Below are 27,520 nucleotides of genomic sequence, written 5' to 3'. Positions count from 1 at the left end.
ACTGGTGGTTTGACCAAGCCTTTATAGGGGTTTTTGTTGTTATTGTGCAACCGTCTTAAGATGGATTTTGACCCACCTTTCATGACTGTCTTGGGCTGACCTTGGGTGGGTTGTGTCAAGGGTTGAGTGAGGGTTGTAGTGGTGGTAATTGGTGGTGGATTGGGTGGTATTAGGTGGTCATAAAAGAGGTCGCAAAAGAGGGTGACGGGTTGGTTTGTGTTGTTGTGTCGTGTGGTTGTTGTTAAAGTTTAGTGGGGTCGTCATTGTTGGCGGTGGCTGCTGGTGGCGGCCAAGGGGCATGGGGTTAAGTCGTGACCATCGTGGTGGTGATGGCCCATGGTGGTGGCTGTTTGGTGGCGTCTTAGTTTGTGTGTCGGGTGTGTGTATATGTGTATTGGTTGTGTTGTTGTTGTGGGGACCCGTGAGGATGGTGGTGTGCAGTGGTAGTGACGTTCGGTGGTGGCTGGCCATCGTGGTGGCGGCATTAGGCTACGTTGGGGTGGTTTATGGGTTGCTTAAGACGGGATTTGAATAGCTTAAGATGGGTTTTTATTTATTCAATTGAATTCTGACGCGGCTGTCGCAACCCTATCAAAAATAAAACCAACTGGTCACTATAAAATGTAGTAGAGGCAGTCGGGTATCGTATCCACAGAGAGGCGATCACTATCTACTCGTTATTTTTGTCTGTCTAAGGTCACAAAGCAGGGGGTTTGAGTTGTTTAACTAAACTAGAGCAATAATAGTTAAAAAGGCAAGAGCGAAAAGGATTAAGATAAAAAAGGAGAGAAAGATGCCAGGATGTCGGTTCACCATGATATCGCACGAATTAGCTAAAGGTAGGTCAGTCGGTCTGATGTGAGAAGGGTAGTGTAAAGGTCCTCTTGGTCTGCTATCCGCCCTAAAATACTACTAACTTAGCTCTCGCCCTCATTAGTGTATTGTTCATGGCAGGTCTATTCATTCCAATCTCTCAATCTAGGTCTGAATTTAACCGGATTAATTACTTCAATTACATGCATTCAACCTAATAATTACAGTTATATTGCTATGAATCAATTCTCACAGCGAAACCTTCTAAGCTAATTATCGCATCATCGTTATACTACCATGGTTCCCTTAATCCTAGCATAAAGGGGATTAGCTACGCATAACTGTGGATATGGGTCACCCGCGCGTTTGTGATTGTTTTAAGGTGGCGGCACTTCTCCCACGGAACCTTGGATAGCCAAAGCACGTCATGGGCCGTTACCGATTTGTGAGGCATTGAAACCGGTGAAAGGTTGAATAAGCCTGCATTTGTGGAGTCGCCTCCAATTTTTATGGGAAATTGGAACCGTTCGAATACCTCGTGCCATGTCAAGACACAAAGTAATGACATGAACACTAAGAACTCGTTACCCTTAGCATTCTATGTCTAGAATGACTCTCGTGGACGCCAATGAGCACGGATGTTCACAGAGATCTGGAGTAAGGGGTGAGGGTACGTATTAGGAAGCTCTTTATTTGAACACCAAATCTCACCCGCCTCGATAACGGCCTCTACTAATGATTAGGGAAATCGTTCGTATTTGATATGTTGTCGATTATATGCATGCAATGCAACATCCACAGATTAATCCTAGCATGTGAATTAAACTATGTCGGTTAACACGTAATTTAGCATTTATTAATGTCGAAGTTGAGAGTTAGAAATTGATTGCATGTGTGAGACAAGTAAATAAATCATACATAAACAAAAATGATAAATAAGCAACGATAATTAAAATTAAAAATGAATTACAAAGATTAAATTGATTTACGTCAAAAGTACACTTAAGACGAAATTTTGAAGATAAAAGAGAGAGGAAAATAAAAGGTAGAAATTAAAGTGACAAAATAAGTCGGATTAAGGGCGATATTACGATTATTTATTAATTAATCACGTAATTAAAGGCTACGTCAAAGTGAGAACAAAAGTTAAGGGACAAAAATCATCTCAGAACAGGCGCAACATCTACCGCGTCTCTTGGAAGAGGCACAACTATTCATGCGTCTGTTCTTGAGTTGAGCTCTGGCTGTGAAGTCAGAACCGATATTTGTTAATGTTCGTTGGTATATCCACGATTAATTATTGATGTTTATACTCAAGTTGAAGTGGTTTAGCAAATTAATTACATCTAGAACCGTCATAAAAACGATAAAAAACGGATTAAAACAAGTTAGAACAAGTTAGAGCGAATTAGGTTTATTTATGATGGCGGAATTATACAAAAGAAATAAACATGAAAATCGAATAGAACTTGATAAACTGGAATTAAACAAGGAAACATGTATCAACGACGAATCCCAGAAACATGATATGAACAAATCGAGTTCCTAACATCCAAGTTTGATTTATTGACGAAAACCTGCAAATATTGAATTATAAGGGATTTAAGTCGAGAATAAAACGTTATAATTAAAAGGAATTATTGAACATGATTTATGTACTAAAGAAAGAAAGAAACTAAAAAAATAAAACAAAAGAACGAAACAGAGGAAACTCGAGGAAGAAGAAGAAGAGCAGGAGCAGCGGCAGCGGCAGCCTCTGGAAGAGGCACAACAAAGGCTGCGACCCTTCGAAGAGGCGCAGCTGCTACTGCGTTTCTTCTCGACGTCTGCTATCCGCTATTACGTAAAAACAGTTTTATAAAAAGGTTTATAAAATCGGTTTTAAATATACTTTTGACGTAAATCTTACAATATTGAGTACAAAAATAAAATACAATAAAAAGGATGGGATTTACACCCTCAGACTTACATGATTGACGAAACGAGATTGACTAAGTTAACGTTAGCGATTGCTCGACTCGAATGTATGTAGAAAGTGCCCACGTTGGAGGATTTTAGATTAATTGATTGATGTGTAGTGGTCAAATTGGTCGGTCATGCAACGTGACTGGTACTCAGAAAGATCTGAGCTTACGTGGTCGATTATTCAAGCACGTAGGCGTCGAATGCTTAGAGCAAAGTCTAGAATGCAAAGGGAGAAGAGAAGGGCGGACACTCACGTGAAAAATATGGAGACCGGAGGTCTTTATTTATAATAGAAAATGTGAAGAGTTTTTAAATGACACAAACTTTGGAAAAGAGGCGCAGCATCTGCTGCGGTCATTTCCTCAGAGGTTTCCTCCTGCGGAAAAAAGATTTCCGCGTTTTTATTATGGAATTGCGGTAGATCTCTACTTCCTTATTTCGTAAAATATGATATTTGCAATATATTTTACCAAAATATATAAATTTAATTTTAGGAATAAATATCTAGAACATTCTAGAACATTCTGACTCGACATTTTAAACGGTTTCTTAGAAAATGAAGCGGTTTTTGACCCGGATTCCAAATGAACTCTAATTACTATTAAAACGACCGTATCCGCGCCTAGATGATGACCAAGGAGTAAAAACAAGTGTTTGAGCTATCACTTGACGATAAACATAAGGACTGTCATAAATTATTCCGCGTACCAAACATGCGACCCAATCATCACTGGGTGGTTGGCGGAAGGTGTAGAAATGAGGTATCTACAATAACAACGAATAAAACAAGAACGAAGGATAAAACAATAGTAAACATGGCACAAAGATGATAAAGAGAAATAATACTTAGAGTAAGAGAGAAGAAAGAATTACAAAAGTTAAGATCCGGAAGGGAGAAGGTAACGTCTGATTAATGCCGAATGAAAGATAATTAAAACTAATGACGTATTCTCTTTATATAGAGAAGATATTTTAGTAACCTAAACATAATTAAAATATTAAGCGAATAAGTTTACGCGAGAAAATCTCACGTCAGATAGCAAACAACTCGATCGAGCACTTCTAGACACCTCGATCGAACATTTCCAACCAAAAACCTCTCGATCGAGTAGATAAACCACTCGATCGAGGAACCTCCAAATTCCACCCTTCGATCGAACACATAAAGGATTCGGTCGAGATCTTCGCTTCAGTCATAAGCTCTCGATCGAGCATAAAGGCAAAGACAGGTTCTCGATCGATTAATTATCATGCACCAGCTCATTTGGGCATTGATTTAACTCCCAACACAAGATAGTAGCATTGCTGCTCCAGTTCTTCTTTTCTCCAAAATGCATTCAGACGGGACAAGTTTAGGCTCAATTTCGCTACTTTCAGGTCCATTCCTGCAATTAAAGCGAAATGAACCAAAGTAGACCATTCGGGGCATTTCGTAGCATAGAACTACGGGAATCGCATAGAATTACGTGCATAAGAGACTTAAAAAGGCTATACAAAATGCACGTATTAAATCTCCCCAAACCAAACCTTTGCGTGTCCCCAAGCAAACTATAAATGCAACTAAAGACTACTAATGGAATGGGACCAACTTATTTTCTACAAATTGTCCACCCAAACCAATTAAATGCAACAACCAACAAAGTGGCGAATGACAAGTGCAAATGAGTTAAATTAATGTTTTAAACTACTAAAACGTCGATCTTGCAAGACTCATATATATCGGACTCTCACGGGTCGCTCATCACACAAATTAAGCACAAGGTGAGTATAAATGTATGAGATAGAAAGAGGTAAAGACGCTCATCTAACTCGACCTATAAGAACATGCATGCAAACTAACATGAAACCGATTTCCACCGATCGTACATATGCATTCCAACCAATAAGGACCAAGACACACGCCGAGGACTTACATATACTGTGAAAGTGGAGGTAAAGCCAAGCTAGCGCAACCAAAACCAAATAATCAACACATTCCGCTTCACTACTCAATACAAAACGCAAAACCGTGCCATTGTGGCAAAACATCACTCACATCAACAAAAGACTCCCCATAAAAAGTAATGATAAATATGGGAGTATCATTCAACGATCCTTTTCCATATGTTTTTTTCTTTTTTTTCATCATTTTTTCATTCCATTTTTTTCAATCTTTTCAATTCACTTTTCTTCTCTTTCGTTCATACTACCAACTTCTAATCTTTCGAAGCGAACAAATCTGACATGGATAACAACATACCCACAAAAACCACTCAACTAGCTTGACAGGGCAGGCTAAATTTGGATGTAGTTAGGGGGTCAAAAGGCAAATTTGGCTAATGTGAAGTTAATGGGTAGTAATGAAAGAAGGTTTGTAAGTTACGTCTCCACGTGTGTCACCACAGCAAACCGAATGCATACAGGTACTAAGAAAAGGGCGTCATGCATGCACATGCAAATTGATGTTATATGTCGTATAGAGAGTACTACTCACATCCTATATGAAACCGGTCATGAATGTCACCAGTTTATCGAGCTCTAAATCTTAGAATGTATATGTAGCTTGCCAATAAGAGAGTCAAGTCTATTCGTTCAGATAAGCTTAAACCAAAAACTCGTAGATTATGCACATAACCATGCCAACAAGAATGTTAATAATATGCAAGACAAGGGTAAAAGACCCAAAGTAGCATAAAAGTTCCATCGTTCCGACTCAACCTAAATGCAAAAGTAAACGTGAAATTTTGAATTTTATTATTATTTTTTTTGAATTTTTTATGGGATTTATGTAATTAAAAAAAACAATGCATGCGAAAATAAACGTTCAAACTGAAATGCAATAAAAACAATATGCAGACACAGATATGGATGCATACCCTCCCCCAAACCAAACCGTACAATGCCCGCATTGTACCCAAAAACAGGGAAGGAAATGCAAACTGAAGAGAAAAGAAGAGTGTAAGCATGGAAACTTATAGCTTCATAGCAACGTCATTGGAGACGAATCAAAACGACTGAACTTGATAGTACTCGATCGAGAGAGCAGTGTACTCAATCGAGTAAATTGGGCTGCAAAGGTGGTCGATCGAGGAAGAAGGATTACTTGATCAAGATGTCAGTTTCTGTGGGTGCTCGATCGAGGAAGATAAGCGTTCGATCGAGGGAGTCAAACACTCGATCGAGTAGAAAATAGCTCGATCGAAAGCTCCCTATTGCGCGTACTCTTAGGCGTCAGTGAAGCACCTGCAAAGACGCAAATAGCAACCACAAAAATGACCAAAAACCAAGTCTAAATTTTTCACAGCCTATGTTTGTAAAAACCAATTATTACACACACAACAAAAACTAAAATGTTCGTAAATCAATTGAAAAGCTTTAAATTCCGGGTTACCTCCCGGACAGCGCTGGTTTCAGATAGGTCCCAGCTCGACCTTCTTTTTGTCTTCACCTCAGCTAATCCAGTGGTCACAATCAAAGCAACTCAAAGCTCTCAGCAACCGATCGTAAATCTGCGCATGTGCTACACAAAAGCATAAGTAGCACCATAATACAGGCGGAGCATATAAAAGCAATCTGAGGTGCCGTCTCGACTTAATAAATTTCCGATGACAAGTATGGTGAAACATTATTAACGTTTTTGCCCAAAAGGGAGAGGGTGGAGCATCAAAACAGAAAGTAGAAGTCAAATGAGGTAGATTACTATCAGCCATACCAATAATAATAAAGTTATCATTAACTACCTCAGGTCGGTCGCTCCTAACGTCGGAATCATTGACAAAAGAGTATATTACCTCTACCGTGCTAGGAACATTCACTGACTCAGCTACCTTCTCGTTCCTCTCCTTTATGGGTTCTGTCCCATAAATTGCAGCCTCTAAAGCATCTAGCTCGGCTTTCCAAATGAGATATTCACCATAACCATTGTCTTATTCCAAATCGTCATCCGAAATGGACCTAGATGACATAGCATTGATCTCCGTGGCTATTGTGTTCGATCAAGCAACAATGGTACTCAATCGAGAGCTTTCCTTCTGAATATTACTCGATCGACCACAAATAACTTCTCAATCGAGCTGTTCTTCGTGCAAAGTGTTCGATCGAACGCTGAATTCTGTTCGATCGAGCTCTCCCTCATATAATTCACTCGATCGAACACTGTAGCTAGTTCGATCGAATTTTTGTTCATGTACCGTTCAGAAGTCTTCGTACGGTGCTTTGTTGTCAGCTAAATCTTCAAATTCCGAGTCATACATATCATCATCATCAATAGGCAACTCTGATTGCCTAGAATTTGACTCGGCCGCCAAATGAGCTATTTGAGATTCGAGTAGCTTGAAATGAGCCTTTCTAGCAGTATCATATTCTTGCACTTGAAGTGCAAGTGCCTTCACCAAGGACTTCAACTCAGCAATTTCTTCATTCTTTTTAGCAGGAAGAGGAGCTTATTGTTGAGGCGGCCAGATAAAAGGAGGCTTTTGAAAGCCTCGTTGCTGAAGCGGATGTGGCGGCATATGTGCAAAGGAATGACTAGCTTATCTATGCTGCCTAAACGCATACACTTCGTCCATCTCTGCCATACAAATAACAGCATTATGCCCCGCAGCATCACATCTCTCACAGTAGACCACCTGTTGCGTCGTAGGATGGAGCATAGGTGGAAGATCAAAGGTACTCAAGCCATCCCTTTGATGATATTTTACCTAGAACTGTCTAGGTAGGACCCGTAGGACCTATCGAAACAACACTAGAGGAAAAAGATAAGAACTGTCTCAAGGAATAAATTCCTTGAGGCTAAAGACAGACGAAAATAAACAAGTAACTAAAATAGTTGCCTCCTCGGCAACGGCGCCAAAATTTGACACGGCTGTCACAACCCTATCAAAAATAAAACCAACTGGTCCCTATAAAATGTAGTAGAGGCAGTCGGGTATCGTATCCACAGGGAGGCGGTCACTATCTACTCATTATTTTAGTTTGTCTAAGGTCACAAAGCAGGGGGTTTGAGTTGTTTAACTAAACTAGAGCAATAAAAGTTAAAAAGGCAAGAGCGAAAAGGATTAAGATCAAAAAGGAGAGAAATACGCCAAGATGTCGGTTCACCATGATATCGCACGAATAAGCTAAAGGTAGGTCAGTCGGTCTGAGGTGAGAAAGGTAGTGGAAAGGTCCTCTCGGTCCGCTATCCGCCCTAAAATACTACGAACTTAGCTGTGGCCCTCATTAATGTATTCTATTGTTCATGGCAGGTCTATTCATTCCAATCCCTCGATCTAGGTCTGAATTTAACCTGATTAATTACATCAATTGCATGCATTCAACCTAATAATTACAGTTATATTGCTATGAATTAATTCTCACAACGAAACCTTCTAAGCTAATTATCGCATCATCGTTATACTACCATGGTTCCCCTAATCCTAGCATAAAGGGGATTAGCTACGCATAACAACGAATAAAACAAGAACGAATGATAAAACAATAGTAATCATGGTACAAAGATGATAAAGAGAAATAAAACTTAGAGTAAGAGAGAAGAAAGAATTACAAAAGTTAAGATCCGGAAGGGAGAAGGTAACGTCTGATTAATGCCGAATGAAAGATAATTAAACCTAATGACGTATTCTCTTTATATAGAGAAGATATTTTATTAACCTAAACATAATTAAAATATTAAGCGAATAAGTTTACGCGAGAAAATCTCACGTCAGATAGCAAACAACTCGATCGAGCACTTCTAGACACCTCGATCGAACATTTCCAACCAAAAACCTCTCGATCGAGTAGATACACCACTCGATCGAGGAACCACCAAATTCCACCCTTCGATCGAACACATAAAGGATTCGATCGAGATCTTCTCTTCACTCATAAGCTCGTGATCGAGCATAAAGGTAAGGACAGGTTCTCGATCGATTAATTATCATGCACCAGCTCATTTGGGCGTTGATTTAACTCCCAAGATGACTTCACGCATCCCAAGACAGTAGCATTGCTGCTCCAATTCTTCTTTTCTCCAAAATGCATGCAGACGGGACAAGTTTAGGCTAAATTCCGCTACTTTCAGTTCCATTCCCGCAATTAAAGCCAAACGAACCAAAGTAGAATATTCGGGGCATTTCGTAGCATAGAACTACGGGAATCGCATAGAAATACGTGCATAAGAGACTTAAAAAGGCTATATAAAATGCACGTATCAAATTCGTATTTAATTTAATTAGATTAGTTAGTAATTAAATATATTTAGTTATAATATTTAGGTGATGGTTTTTGTGGAAGATTATTATTAGTCGGATTGCTTACGGATTATGCTAAAAGGTAGGTTAATCCTGCTAAGTTTTAATATATTGTATGGTCATGTGAGTCGTGTTTTAGTAGTCAGTGCATTATAACACGTTGTCGTGAATTCATATGTTACGGAAAATGAATTATAACATGATATTGGTTAAGATGACTTGATGAGGCGGTAATTGGCATATTGTGTGGTATCTGGCATTTATTGTGTTTGTCATGTATATTGGAGGGAATGACGGTTTATGTTGCTTACTTGTTGTTGAGGAGACGTGAGGCGGTTGGGAGACCGTCTTACGCTCGGGTTGAGACACATTAATGACTTTAGTTTGGAGGGACTCGTGTAGTTGAGACACGATGTCTGGCAGAGGATCCGGTTGGCTTCCGGACCCGGTACGTCTGGGCGTGTCCCGATACCTATTTGTGGTTATCGGTATTTCTGGGCGTGTCCCAATACCATGGTGGTTGTGAGTACGTCTAGGCGTATCCCGGTACCAGAGTTGTGGTTGTTTGATAGCATTGCATTCATATTATAGTCATGTTGCATACTCACACACTTTGAGTTGTGTCACACTTTATTTATTGAAACTGACGTTTGTGTGTCTGTGTAATTGTCACCTATTTTCGGGGTGGCTTGTGTCGATCCATTTAATATTTTCGATCATATGAGGAGCAGGTTGAGTACAGGTGTTGCTTGTTAACTTGATCGGGATTCGGGCCGCGCTACAGACTTTGGAGTCAAGTACATAGCCACTAGGTGGATGATATAGTCATAGACGAGTTGTATTTCATCTATTCATTGGTTTATGTTTTTAATAACTAAACTTTTTATTTATATAAAGAGTTTCTTAATTGTAATTCCGATTTCACTGCCTCGGGAAACCGAGACATTAACATTTCCTAATTACCTTGGTCGGGTAAGAAGGGGGTGTTACAAAGTGGTATCAGAGCGACTATTTTGGAACCTAAACCAATGAACTAAAATGAATCCGACATGAGTACAATAGGAGATCGGTTTTGGGTGAGTAGGATCTCTCATTTCAAAACTAGATCTTATTGTTTCGGTTGGTCACTACGTGGGTGGTTATGAGTCGGGAAACGTGAAATGAAATGTTGCATGATTATACTTGTGTTATAGTTTTGTTGAACATCTTGCATGATATAGAGGTTGTGTTGTGAATGATAACATGTGATAGTTTAAATGATGGAATTGAAATGTCTACTTGAGTGAGATATAGGGGATGTGAGGAGAGGATTGTTTCATATGAAATGCATTCATTTGTATGAGTGTTGCGTGTTTGAATATGGTGAGTTTTGAAGCCGTAATTTGCATAGTTGATAGGATTCTTGCATGATATAACTGTTCATATGGTATGTGATAACATGTAGAAGTTAGATGAAAGTAATGATACGTATGACATGTTTTGAGATTGATTGTTACGTGTTGGTGTGTGAGGGGGAATAGCCCCATCCTTTAGCATTTCAATACCGCCTATATGTTTGGCTTTCACTAGTGCTATAGCTTGAGCGTGATCGGTGATAGTTGTTAGTAGAATAGTCGCTAGTATAAGAAATGTGCTCCTTAGTCGAAAATTGCAAACCATAGAGAGGCACCCAACCGAGTGCGAGCTAGTACTCGACCGAATATGTAATACAACGGTTTTCTATGTCTTTGGGTACTCTATCGAGTGGTGCTTACTCTGTCGAGTAAGTGTGTTTTTACACAAAACAATAGTTTGCTCGATGGGTACTCGATCGAGTACGTGTGACACTCGATCGAGTAAGGGTCACTCGATCGAGTAAGTCACTTACTCGATCAAGTAAGTTGGTCTTATGGGTTATTTTAGCCGGGTTTTGTTAATAACGCGTGATTAGTATAAAAGGATTTCGTCATCTTCCTTAATCATCTTTACACTTTTCTAAAATCTTTCAAGTGAGAAAAAGAGTTACGTTGTCTTCATTCTTCGCGTTGTTAACAAATCCCAAGGCTAGGATCGTCGGATTGTCTTATTCTTTACGCCGTTGAGATCGTCTTGTTAAGGGTAAGCTTCTTGTATAATTTTTATAATGTTTCGTTGAGTTTGTTTAAAACCCTAATTGGGTATATTTGGGGGTTTTCGGAGGATTATATTGATTAGGTGATAATTGTATGCATATGTGTTATAGGAGGAGGATTCATAGAGGAACATTATTGATTAGCTGCTGTGACGGTCTTGTGGTTGCTATTCCTGGTAGGGTTTCCCTACTCAGTATTGTTTACATGGTATTGTTGATGATTGATCGTTGTTGATGATTTATATCATATCGGATTTAGAATTGGTGATTGTTGATTGTATAGTGTGGTTGTTGTATAATTGTCTGTGGTTTGAGAGGTGCGTCCTCGGCTGAGTGGAGTCACTTGCAGGAGTGGCTTCATGTCCTTGATTTGCCTTCTGTGGAAGCCGCCACAGAAGGGATGTGAACATTTAGAAACTTGGGTTATCGCTCAAATGAGATGAGCGGGGCTTAGGTGGGAACGGCTGCGGTCCCCCACTGGCGGTGTGGAATACTTCATGCGATAGGTATTCGGGCAGGACTACACACTTTAGTGTGTAGTCAGGTGTGTGGTGATATGATGGAGATTGGTTTGGTTGGATTGGATTGTTGTATTGCTTTTGTTGTATTGTTTGTGTAATCAGTACTGACCCCGTTTAAATGTTTTGAAAACTGTGGTGATTCATTTGTGGATGGTGAGCAGTTATTGAGCAGGTATGAGATGGCTTGCAGGAGGGATAACTGGGATAGAGGCATCACATGAGTCACTAGAGTCTTTCGCTGTGTCGTGAACTTAGTTTACTTTAATTTGTTTGGTTTTGGAACATTTGTATTGGTTTTACAGTTTTGGTTTTGGATTGTAATCAGTTTAAATCATTTACTTAATTAAGTACGTTTCGTTATTGTCTATTTGATATACATTGCCTCGGGTAACCGAGATGGTAGCATTCCCATGCCCTAAGTGGTCCTTGTAAGGCACTTGGAGTATGGGGGTGTTACAAAGTGGTATGAGAGCGACGATTTTGGAACCTGTAACTAATGAACCCAATGAACTTAGGGAGTCAAAATAAAATGAACCCGGGTAGGAGTTGTTAGGAGCTAATGCAAAATCTGTTGAGACTCCAACAAACACCCGATGATTATTGGACTACAACATGCTTTGGAATCGCGGCGTTTGATCGACAGTTCGTGTACAACTTTACGTCGGAAAAGTTAAAATGATTTCGAAAATAAAACATTTCAAAACTTTTCAAAAGTACCTGGAGTGTTTAATGCAAGACGACGGGGTCGCAATGACACTAACTAGAGTCAAAACCGACACCGGACCAAAAACCGACTCAAAAATTCAAATCCCGACAACATCAACGAGTCAAACACAAAAAACAAACCATTCAAATGCTTCCATGTTAATATTTCCCGGATTCATGTATGGTCAAGCACCAAACATGTGCATACAAATACTAGGATAGAACAAATCATGATTGCATTTGTGTGAAAGCGACAAGTGTAGATACCTCATTTCTGCACCTCCCGCAAGCCACCCGGTGATGATTGGGCCGCATGTTTGGTACGCGGAACGATTTATGACAGTTCATAAGTTTATCATCAAGTGATAGCTGAAACACTTGTGTCTACCTCATAGTTGTCATCTACGAGCCAATACGGTCGTTTTGGCAGTAATTAGAGTACATTTGGAGACCGGGTCAAAAACTGTCTTCATTTTCTAATAACTGTTTTAAAATGCCGAGTCGGAATATTCTGTAATGTTCCGGATACTTCTATTCCATATTGTTAGGCCTGAAAATCCGCAGAAGATAGGCGCCAGGCCATGGAGAGGACAACGGTCAAAATATCAGGACGATATTAGACCATATACGCGCATAATAAAGGAATTATATACGCAGCATTAAGTGTGAAGATTACCCAGTAAATGCAGTAATTAAGGGAGGAATAATTAACAATTATTACTGGCAATTATGGAGAATATTCTGCCTTTAATACCGGATCAAGCAGCCGTTCAGGGAAGAAGACTATATAAGGAACACTTTTAAGATACTAGAGGAGATATAATTCATACGCAAGAAAGAGCATACACAATACTTAGAGAAATATAAAGATTGTCATAATCATATAATTATTCTCCCAAATAACATAGTGAAATCCTCTCCTGTCTTGGTGCCCGTGGTTTTTTCCCATTCAAGGGTTTTCCACGTACAAAATCACTTGTCTTATTATTATTGTTGTTATTTCATTTACAGCTTATTATTGTACCCTGACGACCTGACCAAGAGACTACCTAGAGCTAGTTAACCTTACACAACTCTACCCTGACACAAAACAATTGGCGCCCACCGTGGGGCATCTAGCTCTTTAAATCCTTTTTTCCTATCTTACAAAAAACTCAAAAACCTACAAAAATGGCCCGACCCACCGTTGAGGAACAATTGAACGCAGCTCTCCAAAAAATCGCTAGGTTGGAAAGCCTCAAAGAAAAAGTGGCCCAAACTGAAGCAGAAATCCTGCAATTGAAGGAAGCTGAGTCGGACTTGAAGCAAAAATTGGAAAAAAACCCAAGGGGCAGGCTCTAGATTCCAACCAGGAACCCCGTTTTCATCAATCATTAAGAACATTGATTTTTCCAGTTTTGGGAGCCCAAGTATTCCTAAAGTCATTAACGTAGATGGTGATGATGAACAAAAAGATGATGATAAAGAGAAACCTGATGAATCTGCAGCAGCCATCATGATGGCAGTAGTTCAGGAGATCAAGAAACTCAACGAAAAATTCAATAAGATACCAGGATTACCTGCCAGCATGGAAGAAGCTGCCCCTGATAGCTATGCTGATTCGCCTTTCATAGACGAAATAACGAAAGTAGACCTACAAAAAAAGTTCACAATTCCATTTATGAGAGTCTATGATGGAACCACGGATCCACAAAATCACGTGGCTCTTTACAAACAGAAAATACTGGCTGCATCTATTCCCAGCGAGTTCAGACAAGTTTGCATGTGCAAGGGATTTGGAACGACCCTGACTGGCCCTACCCTGCAATGGTACATCACCGCCAACCGGCAAGATCCATTCCTTTGCCAACCTGATCAATAGTTTCAACCAAAGGCTTTGCAAGTAGCAGGGAGTTGGAGAAACGATCCAGTGACCTTTACCGAGTTACACAGAAGCCTGATGAAACTCTCAGGACATTTCTTGCAAGATTCAACAAAGAGAAAGTGTCTATACCCAGGTGTGACGTTGGAATAGCTGTGGAGGCATTCAGACCGGGGTTACTACCATACAGTGACTTATACAACGAACTCACTAAGTATCCCTGCCACACCTTCGAAGATGTTCAGGCCAAGACTCTTGCTTTCATCAGGCTGGAACAAGATAAAAGCTACAAACTTGGGTCACCCAGTAGACCAAAGGATCATGAAAGAATCAATAGGAAAAGCAACAAAGGGAACAATTACAGACCTACCCCATATTCTAGGCCAGATCAGTTAGAAGTTAACCTGGCCCATGAATATCAAGGTAAGGTTAAAGTTTATCCACCTATCTCCGAACATAACTTCGGTGTTGATATTGCAGGATTAATCCAGAGACTTGACAACATGAGATTAACTGTTAGATGGCCCGGGAAGTCAGAAAATCCAAATCCCAGAAGAGACAATTTAAAATGGTGCGAATTTCACATGGATATTGGACACACCACGGATGATTGTTTTACCCTGAGGAAATAGGTAGCCTACCTGTTAAAATCAGGATACTTAAAACACCTGATCAAGACGAAGGGCAGGAACGCAAACCAGGATAAGGAAAATCAGGAGCACAAGTAGGATCGTAGTCTCCCTCCACCACCACCAATCTATGAAGTAAAATTCATATCTAGCGGTTCGGAGATTTGCGGCCTGACAAGTTCAGCAGCAAAGAAGATAGCCAGGACAGCAAGGACTGTGTCACCCTGCAAGCTGGATCTTGTCCCAACAATCACTTTCAATGATTGTGACCTGGTGGGCATTCCTGATGTTCATCATGATGGTCTGGTCATTTCTATGCAGATTGGAACAGCCACGGTAAGAAGGATCCTGGTAGATGGAGGCAGCTCGGTGAACCTGATCGTGCTTGATGTACTGAAAGCCATGAAGATAAACGAGGATCAAATCATCAAGAAATCCAGCGTCCTAGTAGGATTCAGCGGTGAAACCAGGAGCACCTTAGGAGAAATCCACCTCCCAACCTACGTGGAAGGAGTCTCATCCTATGAGAAATTTGAAGTCCTTGACTGCCTGTCATCCTACAATGCTATCCTGGGCATACCCTAGATTCACAATGACAAGGCCGTACCATCAACCTATCACCAGTGTATCAGGATACCAACTGACTGGGGCATAGCCACAATCAAAGGGGATCACAAGACAGCCCAGTAATGCTACACAACAGCCTTGAAGCCTTCCAAGGCAGGTAAGTCCCTGGCATAACAATTACAGTACCCTGTCAGGAGCACTTATGTGGCACCTCCCAGAATGGAAACATATCAGATAATCCTAGACCCTGAGTACCCTGACAGGTATGTTTTGATAGGATATGACGCACCAAATAGTGTCAGGCCTGAATTGGTAAAATTCCTTAAAAATAAATCATCTTGGTTTGCTTAGTCACATTTTAATATGACTGGAATTAGCGCTAATATAATCACTCATAAGCTCAATGTTGACCCATCTTTTAAGCCTGTACAGCAGAAAAGGCGCAAGTTTGCAGCTGAAAGAAACACCATAATAAATGAGGAAGTAGAAAAACTCTTGGATATGGGGATGATCAGGGAAGTAATGTACCCTGAATGGCTGGCTAACGTAGTTGTTGTGCGAAAAAGAATGGGAAGTGGAGAGTCCGTGTGGTAGACTACACCGACCGAACAAAGCCTGTCCTAAAGATCCATTCCCCCGCCTCATATTGATGCCATGGTAGACGCCACGGCAGCCACAAAATGCTAACGTTCATGGATACTTCCAAAGGATTCAATCGAGATAAAGATGCACCTGCGACCAGGAGAGTATCTTGTATTCATTACTGCATCGAGGCATATCTTTGTTACACTGCCATGTCTTTTGGCCGAAGAATGCGGGGCAACGTATCAAATACCGTCAACATGATGTTTAAAGACCAGATAGGTGACATCATGGAAGTATACATAGACGACATGGTGGTGAAATCCAAGAATGCAGAACATCATGTGAAGCATCTGGAAATAGCATTTGAGATATTAGAAAAATATAACATGAAGCTAAACCCTGCAAAGTGCCACTTTGGAGTCTTTGCAGGCAAATTTCTTGGATATATGGTCACAAAGAGAGGCATTGAGGCTAGCCCCGAACAGATAAAGGCTATCCTGGAACTACAGTCACCCAAGTGTGTCAAGGATATCCAAAAATTGACAGGCCGGGTAGTTGCTTTGAACCGCTTCATATCAAGATCCTCTGAGAGATGCAAATCATTATATAACCTCCTCAGGAAAAATAAACAATTCCAGTGGACGGATGAGCATGAGGCAGCTTTTCAGGATCTAAAATCCTATTTGTCATCTCCACCCTTATCGCTAAGCCGTAAAAGGAGAACCTCTGTCAAGATACCTATCTCATTATCGACACAACGATCATGTGTGATCTGGTGAAAGAACAGGACGGGCAAAGAACATCCATCTACTATGTAGGTAAAAGCCTGCTAGATGCTGAGTTGAGGTATAGACTACTTGAAAAATACGTTCTAGCTTTAATTATGTCATGTACCAAGTTGAGACCCTATTTTGAAAGTCACCCCATTATAGTCAGGACCAACCTGCCCATAAAATCTGTCCTGCGTAAGCCTGAACTTTCAGGCAGGATGGCCAAATGGTTAGTACAGATTAGCACATATGACATCTCTTTTGAACCCAGGGCAGCGATCAAATCGCAGGCCCTAGCAGACTTTGTGGCTGATTTTAGCCCTAACCTGAAACCAGACCTAATAAAAGAGGTCAACCAACTAGAAAATAAAACCCTAGACCAAGAATGGACCCTATTCATAGATGGGGCATCCAACGCCAGGGGGACAGGGTTAGGATTAGTACTTAAATCACCACAGGGAGACGTGATAGCTCAGGCTGTAAGCTATGAGTTCAAAGCTACCAATAATGAAGCAGAATATGAAGCCCTGATTGCAGGGTTAAAGGTATGTCTAGACCTTGGCATTCAAAACTTAAAGGTAAAAACCGATTCACTCTTAATTGCCAATCCAATAAAGGGAATTTATACGGCTAAGGATGCAAAAATGATTTCGTATTTAGAATATGCAAAAAACCTTAGCGCTAAATTTGCTTTATTTGACATAGATCAAATATCAAGAGACCTGAATACCCAGGCTGATGCTCTGGCCAGCCTAGGTTCAAATTTCACCCCCACTGTTTTCGACAAAATACCAATTGTGCACTTATTAGAGCCAACCATCAGCAAACCTGAACAGGTCAATCCTGTCAATCAGGACAGTAACTCTTGGACTAAACCTTATTATGATTGGTTTCTCCGAGGAATAGTGCCTCAGGGAAGACATGAGGCAAGGGCTTTTATAATTAGAGCTTCAACTTATGCTATAATCAATAACACCCTGTTCAAGAGATCGCAGGCTGGACCCTACCTGAGATGTTTGGAGCTTGACGAAGCCAAACTAGTACTTCAAGAAATACATGATGGACATTGTGTCAACCACAAAGGAGAAAAGAGCCTGGCAAGCAAAGTTCTCAGGACAGGCTACTACTGGCCTACACTGAGGGCTGACTGCCTGGAATACTCTTCAAAATGCGAAGCCTACCAAATTCATACACCAATCATATATCAGCCATCTGAACTCCTTCATTCAATTTCCGCACCCTGGCCATTCATAAAGTGGGGCATGAACATTGTGGGAAAAATGCCTGTAGCTCCAGGACAAAAAAGTCTTCATGTTAGCTATGACTGATTACTTCTCCAAATGGATTGAGGCTGACTCTTTCAGGCAAGTAACCGAAAAAGAAGTAATATCCTTTATCAGGACGAACATTATTTGTAGATATGGAATCCCATCAGAAATAGTATGTGACAACGGAAGTCAGTTCGTGGGAAAAAGAACCCAAGCATTTTGCCAAGAATGGAATATCAACCTGGTAACATCAACCCCTGGATATCCAAAAGCTAATGGCCAGGCGGAGTCAAGCAACAAGGTAGTCATAAGCTGCCTAAAACAGAAGCTGAAAAGAAGACGAGGCAGATGGGCTGAAGAACTTCCATTAGTACTATGGGCGACAAGACGACTCCAAAATCGCAACAGGCCAAACACCTTATTCCCTGGTGTAAGGTGAAGTCGCTATCATTCTGCGGAAGTACGAGTACCAACATCCAGATGCAGCCTGAACAACGTTGAAGCAAACAAAGACCTGATGCAAGACAACTTGGTCCTGACGGAAGAATTAAGAGACGCTGCCAAAATCAGGATGGCATCACATCAACAAGCAGTCGCCAGGACTTACAATAAAAACGTCATGGTCAGGGTCTTTAAAGAAGGAGACCTTGTCTTACGCAAAGTATTTCTAAATAAAAAAGAAAAATCAGCTGGCAAACTGGCTCCCACATGGGAAGGCCCTTACTTAATTGATTCAATTGTTTGACAAGGAGCATATAGGCTCCAAACGCTAGAAGGGGAAATGATCCCAAGATCCTGGAATGTAACTCATTTAAATTTATTCCATATCTAAAGATCAGGCTACAATCACGTATAAATTCAATCACTACTCAACCTAACATGCTATGTGATGAACTTCATGTTTTACATGCCCTGTCTGTATTTTATATCTGTTCAGACTAACCTATCTATTTACTTTTTGAATCCTGAACGATTACACATGATAAAAGATTATATGTATAAATATTCAGGATTGAGGGCTACTCTACTATACATTCTTGAAACAAAAATTTTGCACTTAACTGTGCCTGACGAGTTGGTAACTGCCACCAGATACAATAAAAAGTCAGGACCAATCAGGCATGAAATAATTGTCTGACCTGACTAGGTTTACTGCCACGGATTACAACCGGCTGGACGCAGCAAGACAGGTGTAATGGTGTTCTCTCCCAAACACTTAGTCTAAAATGCCCTCTTGACAGGCCGAATACCAAGCCCTCCAGCTAGGCAGGGGACATAAGCCCTCCTGACAGGCCGGTTTTCCCACCCCTTCAACCATTATAGCAAAAAAAAAAACTATACTTGGTTGAATGACTCATGAATAACAGTATAAAACGAAAATAATGTGCAGGTCATTCAAACGAAATATTTGACAGGCCCAACAGGATGAAACTCACAAATCAAGCAAAGTCAAAAGTGAAATCAGCCAAAAGAAGGCCACCATGTCTATATCAATAAAAAACCTTTACCCCCTAGGGCAAAGGCGCCAAAATATTCATAAAGGCCAGGGAGAGTCCCCCTGACCCAAAACAGGAAAATAAAAATAATGTTTGTCCAGGGACATCCCCCCTAGATGGGCCAAAATACTAACTGAAAAAATTTATTATCTTGCTTCTCCTTAGAAGCGGCATCAACAACCTCGCTTCCCCGCTCTTAGCCGGATCGGCCTCAACGTCTTGGTCCCCCTCGGGAGTCGACCTCCTGTTCATTCTCCAAATTGTGCGGATCGGGATACTTTGAAGCAAATGAAAGCCATCTCACCGCAGGTCCCATTTAGCCCTGGCCTCGACAGTTCGACATAGCAAAAATGCCCTTCCTTTGATATAGAAGTAGAGGGAAGCATCATCCAGCTTGAACTCCAAGTCATCCCTATTTTGGGTGAGCTCCTCATTTCTGTCCCTGGGCCTCCCGCAATGTACCGCTTGCTCAAAACGCCTCGCCTTAGCAAAGATCCCTCTAACCCTGCACCCTTGTCAAGTCAGCAGCTTTAGCAGCCAGGTCAGCTCGTGCAAAATCCAGCTCAGACTTTAACCTATCATAATCTGATCTCATCAGATCAATTGTGGCTACCAAAGAAGTAGCCTGATAGGAATTATGGAGACAGGTTGCATCACCCTGATCAAAAACAGAGAAAAATATGAGTAATTTATACCAACAATAGAAAACTACCAAAACAAAACACATTGAAATTGTGCTAACCTACCTCCCTCACAAGCCCAAGGCGCGCAAACAAGAGATCGATCAATGATCCATCAAGCGATTGCCGAGTAGCGCCTCAACAGGGTCAAGGGTGAGCATGACATCTGATTTAGAAGCAGCATAATCCCTGGTCTTCACCCTAACAGCCTCCATATTATCCAACCTGGCTCTCACCTCCCTGACCGGGGTAGACACATCAACATCTTCAATTCTCCTTTTTTGGGCTGCTGAACTTGTTTCAAAGAGGGGCAATACGAAGATGACCTTGGCAAAGATCGACTGCTCACAAGTCAATAACAGCTCAAGATCCCCGCTTCCCCGGGACCTTCCTCCTTAATCTTGGCCACTGGTGAGAGGTCACCATACCAAACCTGGCAAGGCGAATAGACGACCTGGTGGTCGCAACACGAAATATTTGACGTTAATATAAACCAAACATTGTCGGGAAGCTAAAAGCAAAGAGAAAGGAAAAATTAAGATAGACTTACTGCCTGATGTAGTGGCACTAGCAGCCCCTGAAGCTTTAGTCGCCCTGGGAGCACCGTCAGCCTTCAAACAAGGTGGAAGGTGACCAACCCCACAACAGAGAGGCCAGGACCTCTCCAAAGGAGGAATAGCAAGGAAAGCAGAAACATTGGGAGTGGGATACTCAGTTTCAGTAACCCAGTCGTCAACTGCACACATAAGAGGTATGACTTATTATAATTTTCATTTTATTTTTCACTAAAAAATAAAACATTGTAGATACCCGTATCCGTCGATATTGGAATTTATAGAGAACCCGACAAACACCCGATGATGATAGGACACATGTATTCTTTAGTTGTCATTTGTCATTATTTGGGTTCGTTTTACGATGTAGAACGAGCGTTGTCGACGGAGTATTTTATTAATTTAAATGATATTTAAATTAAATGTTTTTTTAAGTGAATTCATTTTATTTTACTTTATTTTGAATTTATTTTCTCAAAGTTTATTTTATTGAAAATAAAATAAATATTTGATTTGAAAAATAATTTTATGAGTATATTTGATTTGAAAAATCATTTATTTTAATGTGCTAATCGATTTGAAAAATCGATTTAAAAATCGAAAAAACTCGTTTTGAACACGCGTTTTGGAGCTCGATTATAGCTCGGTTTTTGAGCCCGTTTTCTTTACGAGTTGGCACGAATCTCGAGTACACTAACCAACCTAAGACTCTACCCATCCAACCCCAGTTCGAACCCCATATCCACGGCCCAAATCCCATCTCAAATCACCCCCAAACAGCCCGCATACACAAAGCAGCCCCCTGTTTTGCGTGCCAAATCCCGAGCCCAAAACCCGCTCCAAATACCACCAAATCCCGTGCCCATTAACCCTAACCCATACCCTAATATCCTACCCATATTACCTTACCTTAACCACCAAGAAAACCCCACATACAAACCCTAGAAAACCCCACAAAAGCTGCTGGACAACAGCTATGCTCAGGGGAGCCCGTCTGCCTCTCCTCCCTTTTACCCTACTTTAACTCCTTATAAATACCCACCCTTCACCATACATTCATTCCTCTAAGTTCTCCATACATACAACCGTCATTCACAAGCTTTAAACTCCAGAAACAAACCCTAATTGCCTCTCAAAAACCCTCCACAAAACCGACTTGCAAACTGGAACAGTTTGTGTGTCCTCTTCGAAATACAATTCGTTTCTCCTTCAAACATCCATTAAAATTCGAGTTTCTTGTTCCTAATTAACCATACAACATCCATCTACACATTAGATAAAGATTTACGAGCCAAATTGCCCTTGAGAGTACACGAATTCCATCGAAAAACAAAAAGCAGTGTTATACACTCTTTCGCGTTTTTCTTATCTGTCCATTCTGTTTGTGCTCGTTTTTCGTGCCCAATAACTCAAAACGAGCAGGGATTGTTTTACGATCTCTGTTCTCCTCTCTTTCTAGTTTTCAAAACATCTTTTAAATCGAATTTTCACCGTGAAACGAGAGAGAAATCGCTGTTTGAAAGTTGCTGTCCAGATTCGATAAAAACGTGTTGTTTGCTTTGTTTCTTCGTCGACGACGGCCTCTCGAGATAAAATCTACCATCGATTACGACCCAAGACGGTGTCAACGATACATGTAGGTCGAGGGTGCATCAAATCCTCCTCTTTCTCCCTTTTATTTTGTTTTTTTATGTTTGTCTTTTATTGTTTAGTTTTATTTTGTTTATCGTTTTTGTTTATCGTTTGTTCTTATTAACTATGAAACTAGTTTAGTCCGAGTATGAGTTAAAGTACCACCATGAACACCCGCGTTGACTTGAGATGGGAAAGAAACCGCTACATCAGTCGGTCGTACACCCCCGTCTCATTAACATATCCTCGTGTTCAAGGTAGGGCATTAATAAAACGAATTCTGACTTCGCTCTTCGCTTTTGACCCCTCTCTTCTCTCGTGTGATTCGACCTACCCCTGGACCATTTACATGTTAATATGACCTCTGAATGATAACATATAACTCGTTTAGATGATATTAGATCAGTTTAATAATCTAATTAGACACTTTAGGGTACATCGACGTAGCTTTAAAAATCAACTAACAATTCTGTAACTTAATTGAATGCATCTCTCTCTTTCACCTAATTTCTCGCTAGTATAAGACTGCGTGATTAGCACCGTCTTATTAACACTCGATGAGTTAAATTAATTAGCGAACTTGACCTAATTCGACCCCTTTAGGCCGTGTAGAATACACCTTTGCGCGACATCCTTCCAATCGCTCAACGTTGTTTCTAACTCGTTTTCTAACTTGTTTCCTATCCCGTTTCGCAATCATCTATCTAACTTAATGAATCTAACCTAAGGATTAGGGTATGCTAGATCGTGTAGGCCGTGTTTGGCCGTGTCCTTGTAGTCTCTTTTCTCGTTATTTCTCATCTTTATCTCGTTATTTCGTATCTTGTAATTACTTTGTTTATCGAGTCATGTTTGGTAGTTTGTTTGTAATTTTCAAGTTAGTTTTCTCTTATCGAGTCAAAACCTCTTTCAAAAACCTTAGTTTCGTTTGGTTAGATGGTTGTGCCCTAATGCATGTAAGAGCGTAGTAAATCGCAAGTTGTTTAAAGCAACATGGCCCGATTTATGCTAATGCATGCGTCTTGTACGGTTTTGTGTATAGAGTTGTATTTTAGATCGAGTTGTATCTTTAATTTCTTGTTGTGTCGGCATGAAATGCCTGGGTTGTAGTAGGGTAGATCCCAACGGCTCCCCCATTCCCATCAAGCCTTGTTTGTTTGCTTTACATGTTGTTAGATCAATCAACCCACATGCTAAATTACAACTTTGACAAAGTTAGTTTGGTTGCATCTAAAACGACATAGAAATTGTTGTCACATGTTAGGGTTTTAAAACGATGTTTGCATATCATATATCGTAGTAGCTATGACCTTGTTTGAAATCCGACACTTGACTTAGTAGAGGCTGTAACACCCCGTAATTTCGGACCGTTAATATATTGCGGAAGTAATTTATTAATCAAGTAAAATTTGATATTAATGTATTTGAAGTAATAATAATTCAAAGAAATATAATTTTATTATATTTTGAAGTAAAGTATTTATTTTGATAGTTTCGAAATGTTTAAAAATAGTTTTAACCGTGTAAAAACTTTTTATTTCGAAATAAGGGCATATCGGGGAAAAATGACAACTCTATTGAAAATTGGGCAAACGATTTTGGAAATGGGTCGTATGAGTATTTAATTTTCTTGTAATCTCGTGTTTAAGAACTTTGGTCTTGTCGGAATTTGCATTTGACAAGCGGTTCTAATTATTATCGAAACGAGCCAAAACCGACTCGTAAAATCCCGTCTCATCCCGCTCCTTTCCTCTCCCTTTCCCGCGGCACCCTCCCCCTTCCTTTCCTTTTCATTTTTCTCTTTCCTCTATCACCTTACTTCATGTTCTAAAGCCTTCCATCACCAAAAACACCATTTTTATACAACTTAAGCTTTTTAAGCCAAATTTCACCATAACTTTCTCATTTCTAGTCGGATTTTCATAAAATTTATATTTCCGGAATCCTCTCTTCGAGATCTACAACCTAGTATGTTTTAATTTCAGTTTTCTTGATGTTGATTTAAGTCGAATTTGGGTAATTTCGGTTTTTTTGTACTTATTATTGTGTTTTTATTGTTTATTTAGGTGAAGAATTGGAAGACGAGTTTGAGGACTCGTATATTGTTGAAGATAGTGGTTAGTTGCATGTTAGGGTTTGGTATTCAAGGTGCTATTTGCTCATTTTCTAGCTTAAGGTAACATATTTCGAGTTACTCGACGAATAATCGTCACATTCTTTGCTTTTTGTATGTTTTTGTGATTTTTGTTTGAGTAATAAATTTTCACATGATAAAATGGGTTGCATGCATGTCTAATGCTTGTCTTTTGTTAGTTTAAGTTAACTTATTAGTATAGGAATGATTAATTGATGTTTCAGACGATGTTAAACTGAACAAAAATGGAGAAATGGAGGGATGGGGGTGGCGACCAGTAGGCCCGGCAGGCCCACGGCTGCCTTGGGGTTGGCCCGGGTTGGTCCGTTGCTTGTTTCGCGGTTTTTCATGCTTTGTTCATCGTTTTAGGTTCATTAATGTTATAGTTAGAATAAGTAACATATGGTTAAACCTTTGAAATGAATAATGTTAGTAGTAAAGATAATGAGGTTGGTAAAATTATGCTTATGTTGGTAGTTAGCACATGTTAGGATAGATTATAAAATGAAATTGTAATGAATAGGCTCAAAATGAATTTTTTAGTGGTAATTGCAATGTTTTGATGATTGTGCCGAAAACTGAGCCTTAGTCCCTTTGACTGATTCGATGTCAGTCAATTGAGTGATTGGTCGCCGCAATTTAACCCGCACTGTCGCAGATCGGGTTGCGGGTAAAAATTCGGTTGGATGAAATTTTGTATGAATTGGATAAACGGCCTTTTTCTTGTTTTAGGCCATTTATTATATTTTTATTTCACATGTGTAGTTAATTGATTTGAGTAGCTTCTTATATTGTAGAAAGGGCCCTAGATTCCCTGAAACCTTTAATATTGTTAAAATTGCTAGAATTGGAATGGGTATTGAATATTTCTTGCAGGTTGTTGTGTTTGTCATAGATAGGTCTTTATAGTCTTTGACGAGTATATGTTCACTGCTTAATAGCCTTTGTGTTCCTGACTTGGTGGGATTATATCCAAGTTGGGGTATGACCCCGTTACTTATTTTGATAGTAAGTGGTCAGCTTAAGTACTAGCCAACCCTTTGGTGGACTCCTTAGGGTACTCACTTTGTTTTAGAAAAATTGTGGGTCTTGGGTGCGGTGGTGTGTATCCGCATGTCTAGGTCTACGCAGATTATAGGCTAGGGTTGTGTTGTGTCTTGACCATGTTTTGATAGAACCTCTGAGCCAAGATACCGGTTCGATTACCTTCCCTACCTCGTGGTATAGACTCGAGTTACAGAGTGACTATTGACGGTGCTAAGAACTTATGCCTGTCTTTGATATATTGCCCTTTCTTGTATGGTGATTTTATGAATTGTAATAGGTGAGATGTAAGCCGGTTACAATTGATAAAGTTTGGATTACTATTTGTTATATGTTTCACATGATAGTTTAATTTGGTCAGTTTAGTGGTCATATGTTAGAATACTCGATAGTTAATTGATTTATGATGTTGTTTACATGTTACACTACATGTTACATTAAATATGACATTTCGTGGCTGGGAGGACTCGAAGTTACTCCCCACTGAATTGTGGCTTTCGTGTTTGTATAAAATGCGATTGACAGGTTGAAGATGATTAGATGGGGTACACAGACGAGCTAGTGAGCAAAAGAACCTTGGACCTAGTTTGATTATTTTTGTAGTAAACCTTTTAACTTTTGGTTGTGTATATATTTTGAAGGGACATATGTCTCCCTCTTTGATTTTGGTTTGTATCATTATATTTTCTTATCGTTAGCTATGTCATGTAAATTAGTTGTTAGCTTTTGCAGGTTTTGACACTCTTCTTTCGGAATTGTTTGTGAATGGTTTAGGAAAGTTTTAAAAATTACAGGTTTTATCTAGTTGAACCAATTACAAACATATCCTGTCAGTTTTTCTGTAGATTTTACGTGTTTAATTAACGTTTTTTTTAAGGGTGTCACAGTTGGTATCAGAGCTTGTTGCTCCCGACGCACGTTTGTGCACCCCACTTAAAATCACTTGACCTTTAAATAATAAACCTGAGAGATGGGTAGGATGGGTAGATTTAGGATTTTATGTGGTAGTCTGTTTGTGATTGCTAATTGTTAGGTACTAATTGATTTTCTCTTTTGAAAGATGGCTCCGCCAAGAAGAATTGATGATGCTCTTTTACTAGTTCTTACTCAAATTCTCCAAAACCAACAAAATCAGCAGAATCAACAAGCTCCTCCTCCCCCGCCTCCTGAGGGTACTCCAGGCACCTATACTTGGGTGGCTAATCAATTAACCCGAATCAACACTCGCCACTTATGGTGGAGAGATTGATCCAGTTGCTCTTACGGGGTGGTTTCGGGAGTTGGAGAAAAGCTTTACGTTGTATGATGTTAAGGAAGAACATAAAGTGAAGCTGGCATCTCACTTCCTAGTACGAGAAGCTGATCGATGGTGGTCCATGACTGGGCCTACCGTTTCATCTGAACCGGGATTTGACTGGGAACGTTTCAAGGAATTAGTGGAGGCCCGATTCTATCCGCAAGAACTTAAACAGCAGAAGTTGAAAGGATTCATGGAATTAAAGCAAGGAAGCCTTCCTGTTCAGGCCTTCACCGATAAATACAACGAGTTGGCTCATTATGCAACTAGATTGGTGAAGGATGACAACGAAAAAGCTTTCTTTTATCTTGAAAAGCTCTCTCCTAAAATCAAAAGCATGGTCCGTCGGGATTCCACCAGCTTTGTTTCAATTTACAATGATGCTTTATGGGCTGAGAATTCCCTGAAAGACATCGAAAATGAAGCTCGTGCAACCAGTTCAAATCTTGGCAAGAGGCCTTTATATCCATCTTCTAGGCCTTATACTCCTTCACCCAGGTTCATCTCTTCTCCTTGTGACCCAAACAAAAGGAGATTTGTTTCTAATGTGCAAGCTAACCGGGGTGGTCAATCTTCAGCTTTTAACGATAATAAAGGTACTAAAGACCGAGTGTGCTATAACTGCAAGAAACCAGCACATCCTGGTAAATGCTTCGTTGATCCTATCATATGATTTT

Source organism: Silene latifolia, chromosome X (genome assembly GCF_048544455.1).
Source record: "Silene latifolia isolate original U9 population chromosome X, ASM4854445v1, whole genome shotgun sequence".
Lineage (NCBI taxonomy): Eukaryota > Viridiplantae > Streptophyta > Magnoliopsida > Caryophyllales > Caryophyllaceae > Silene > Silene latifolia.
Note: the sequence above shows the minus strand (reverse complement) of the source record.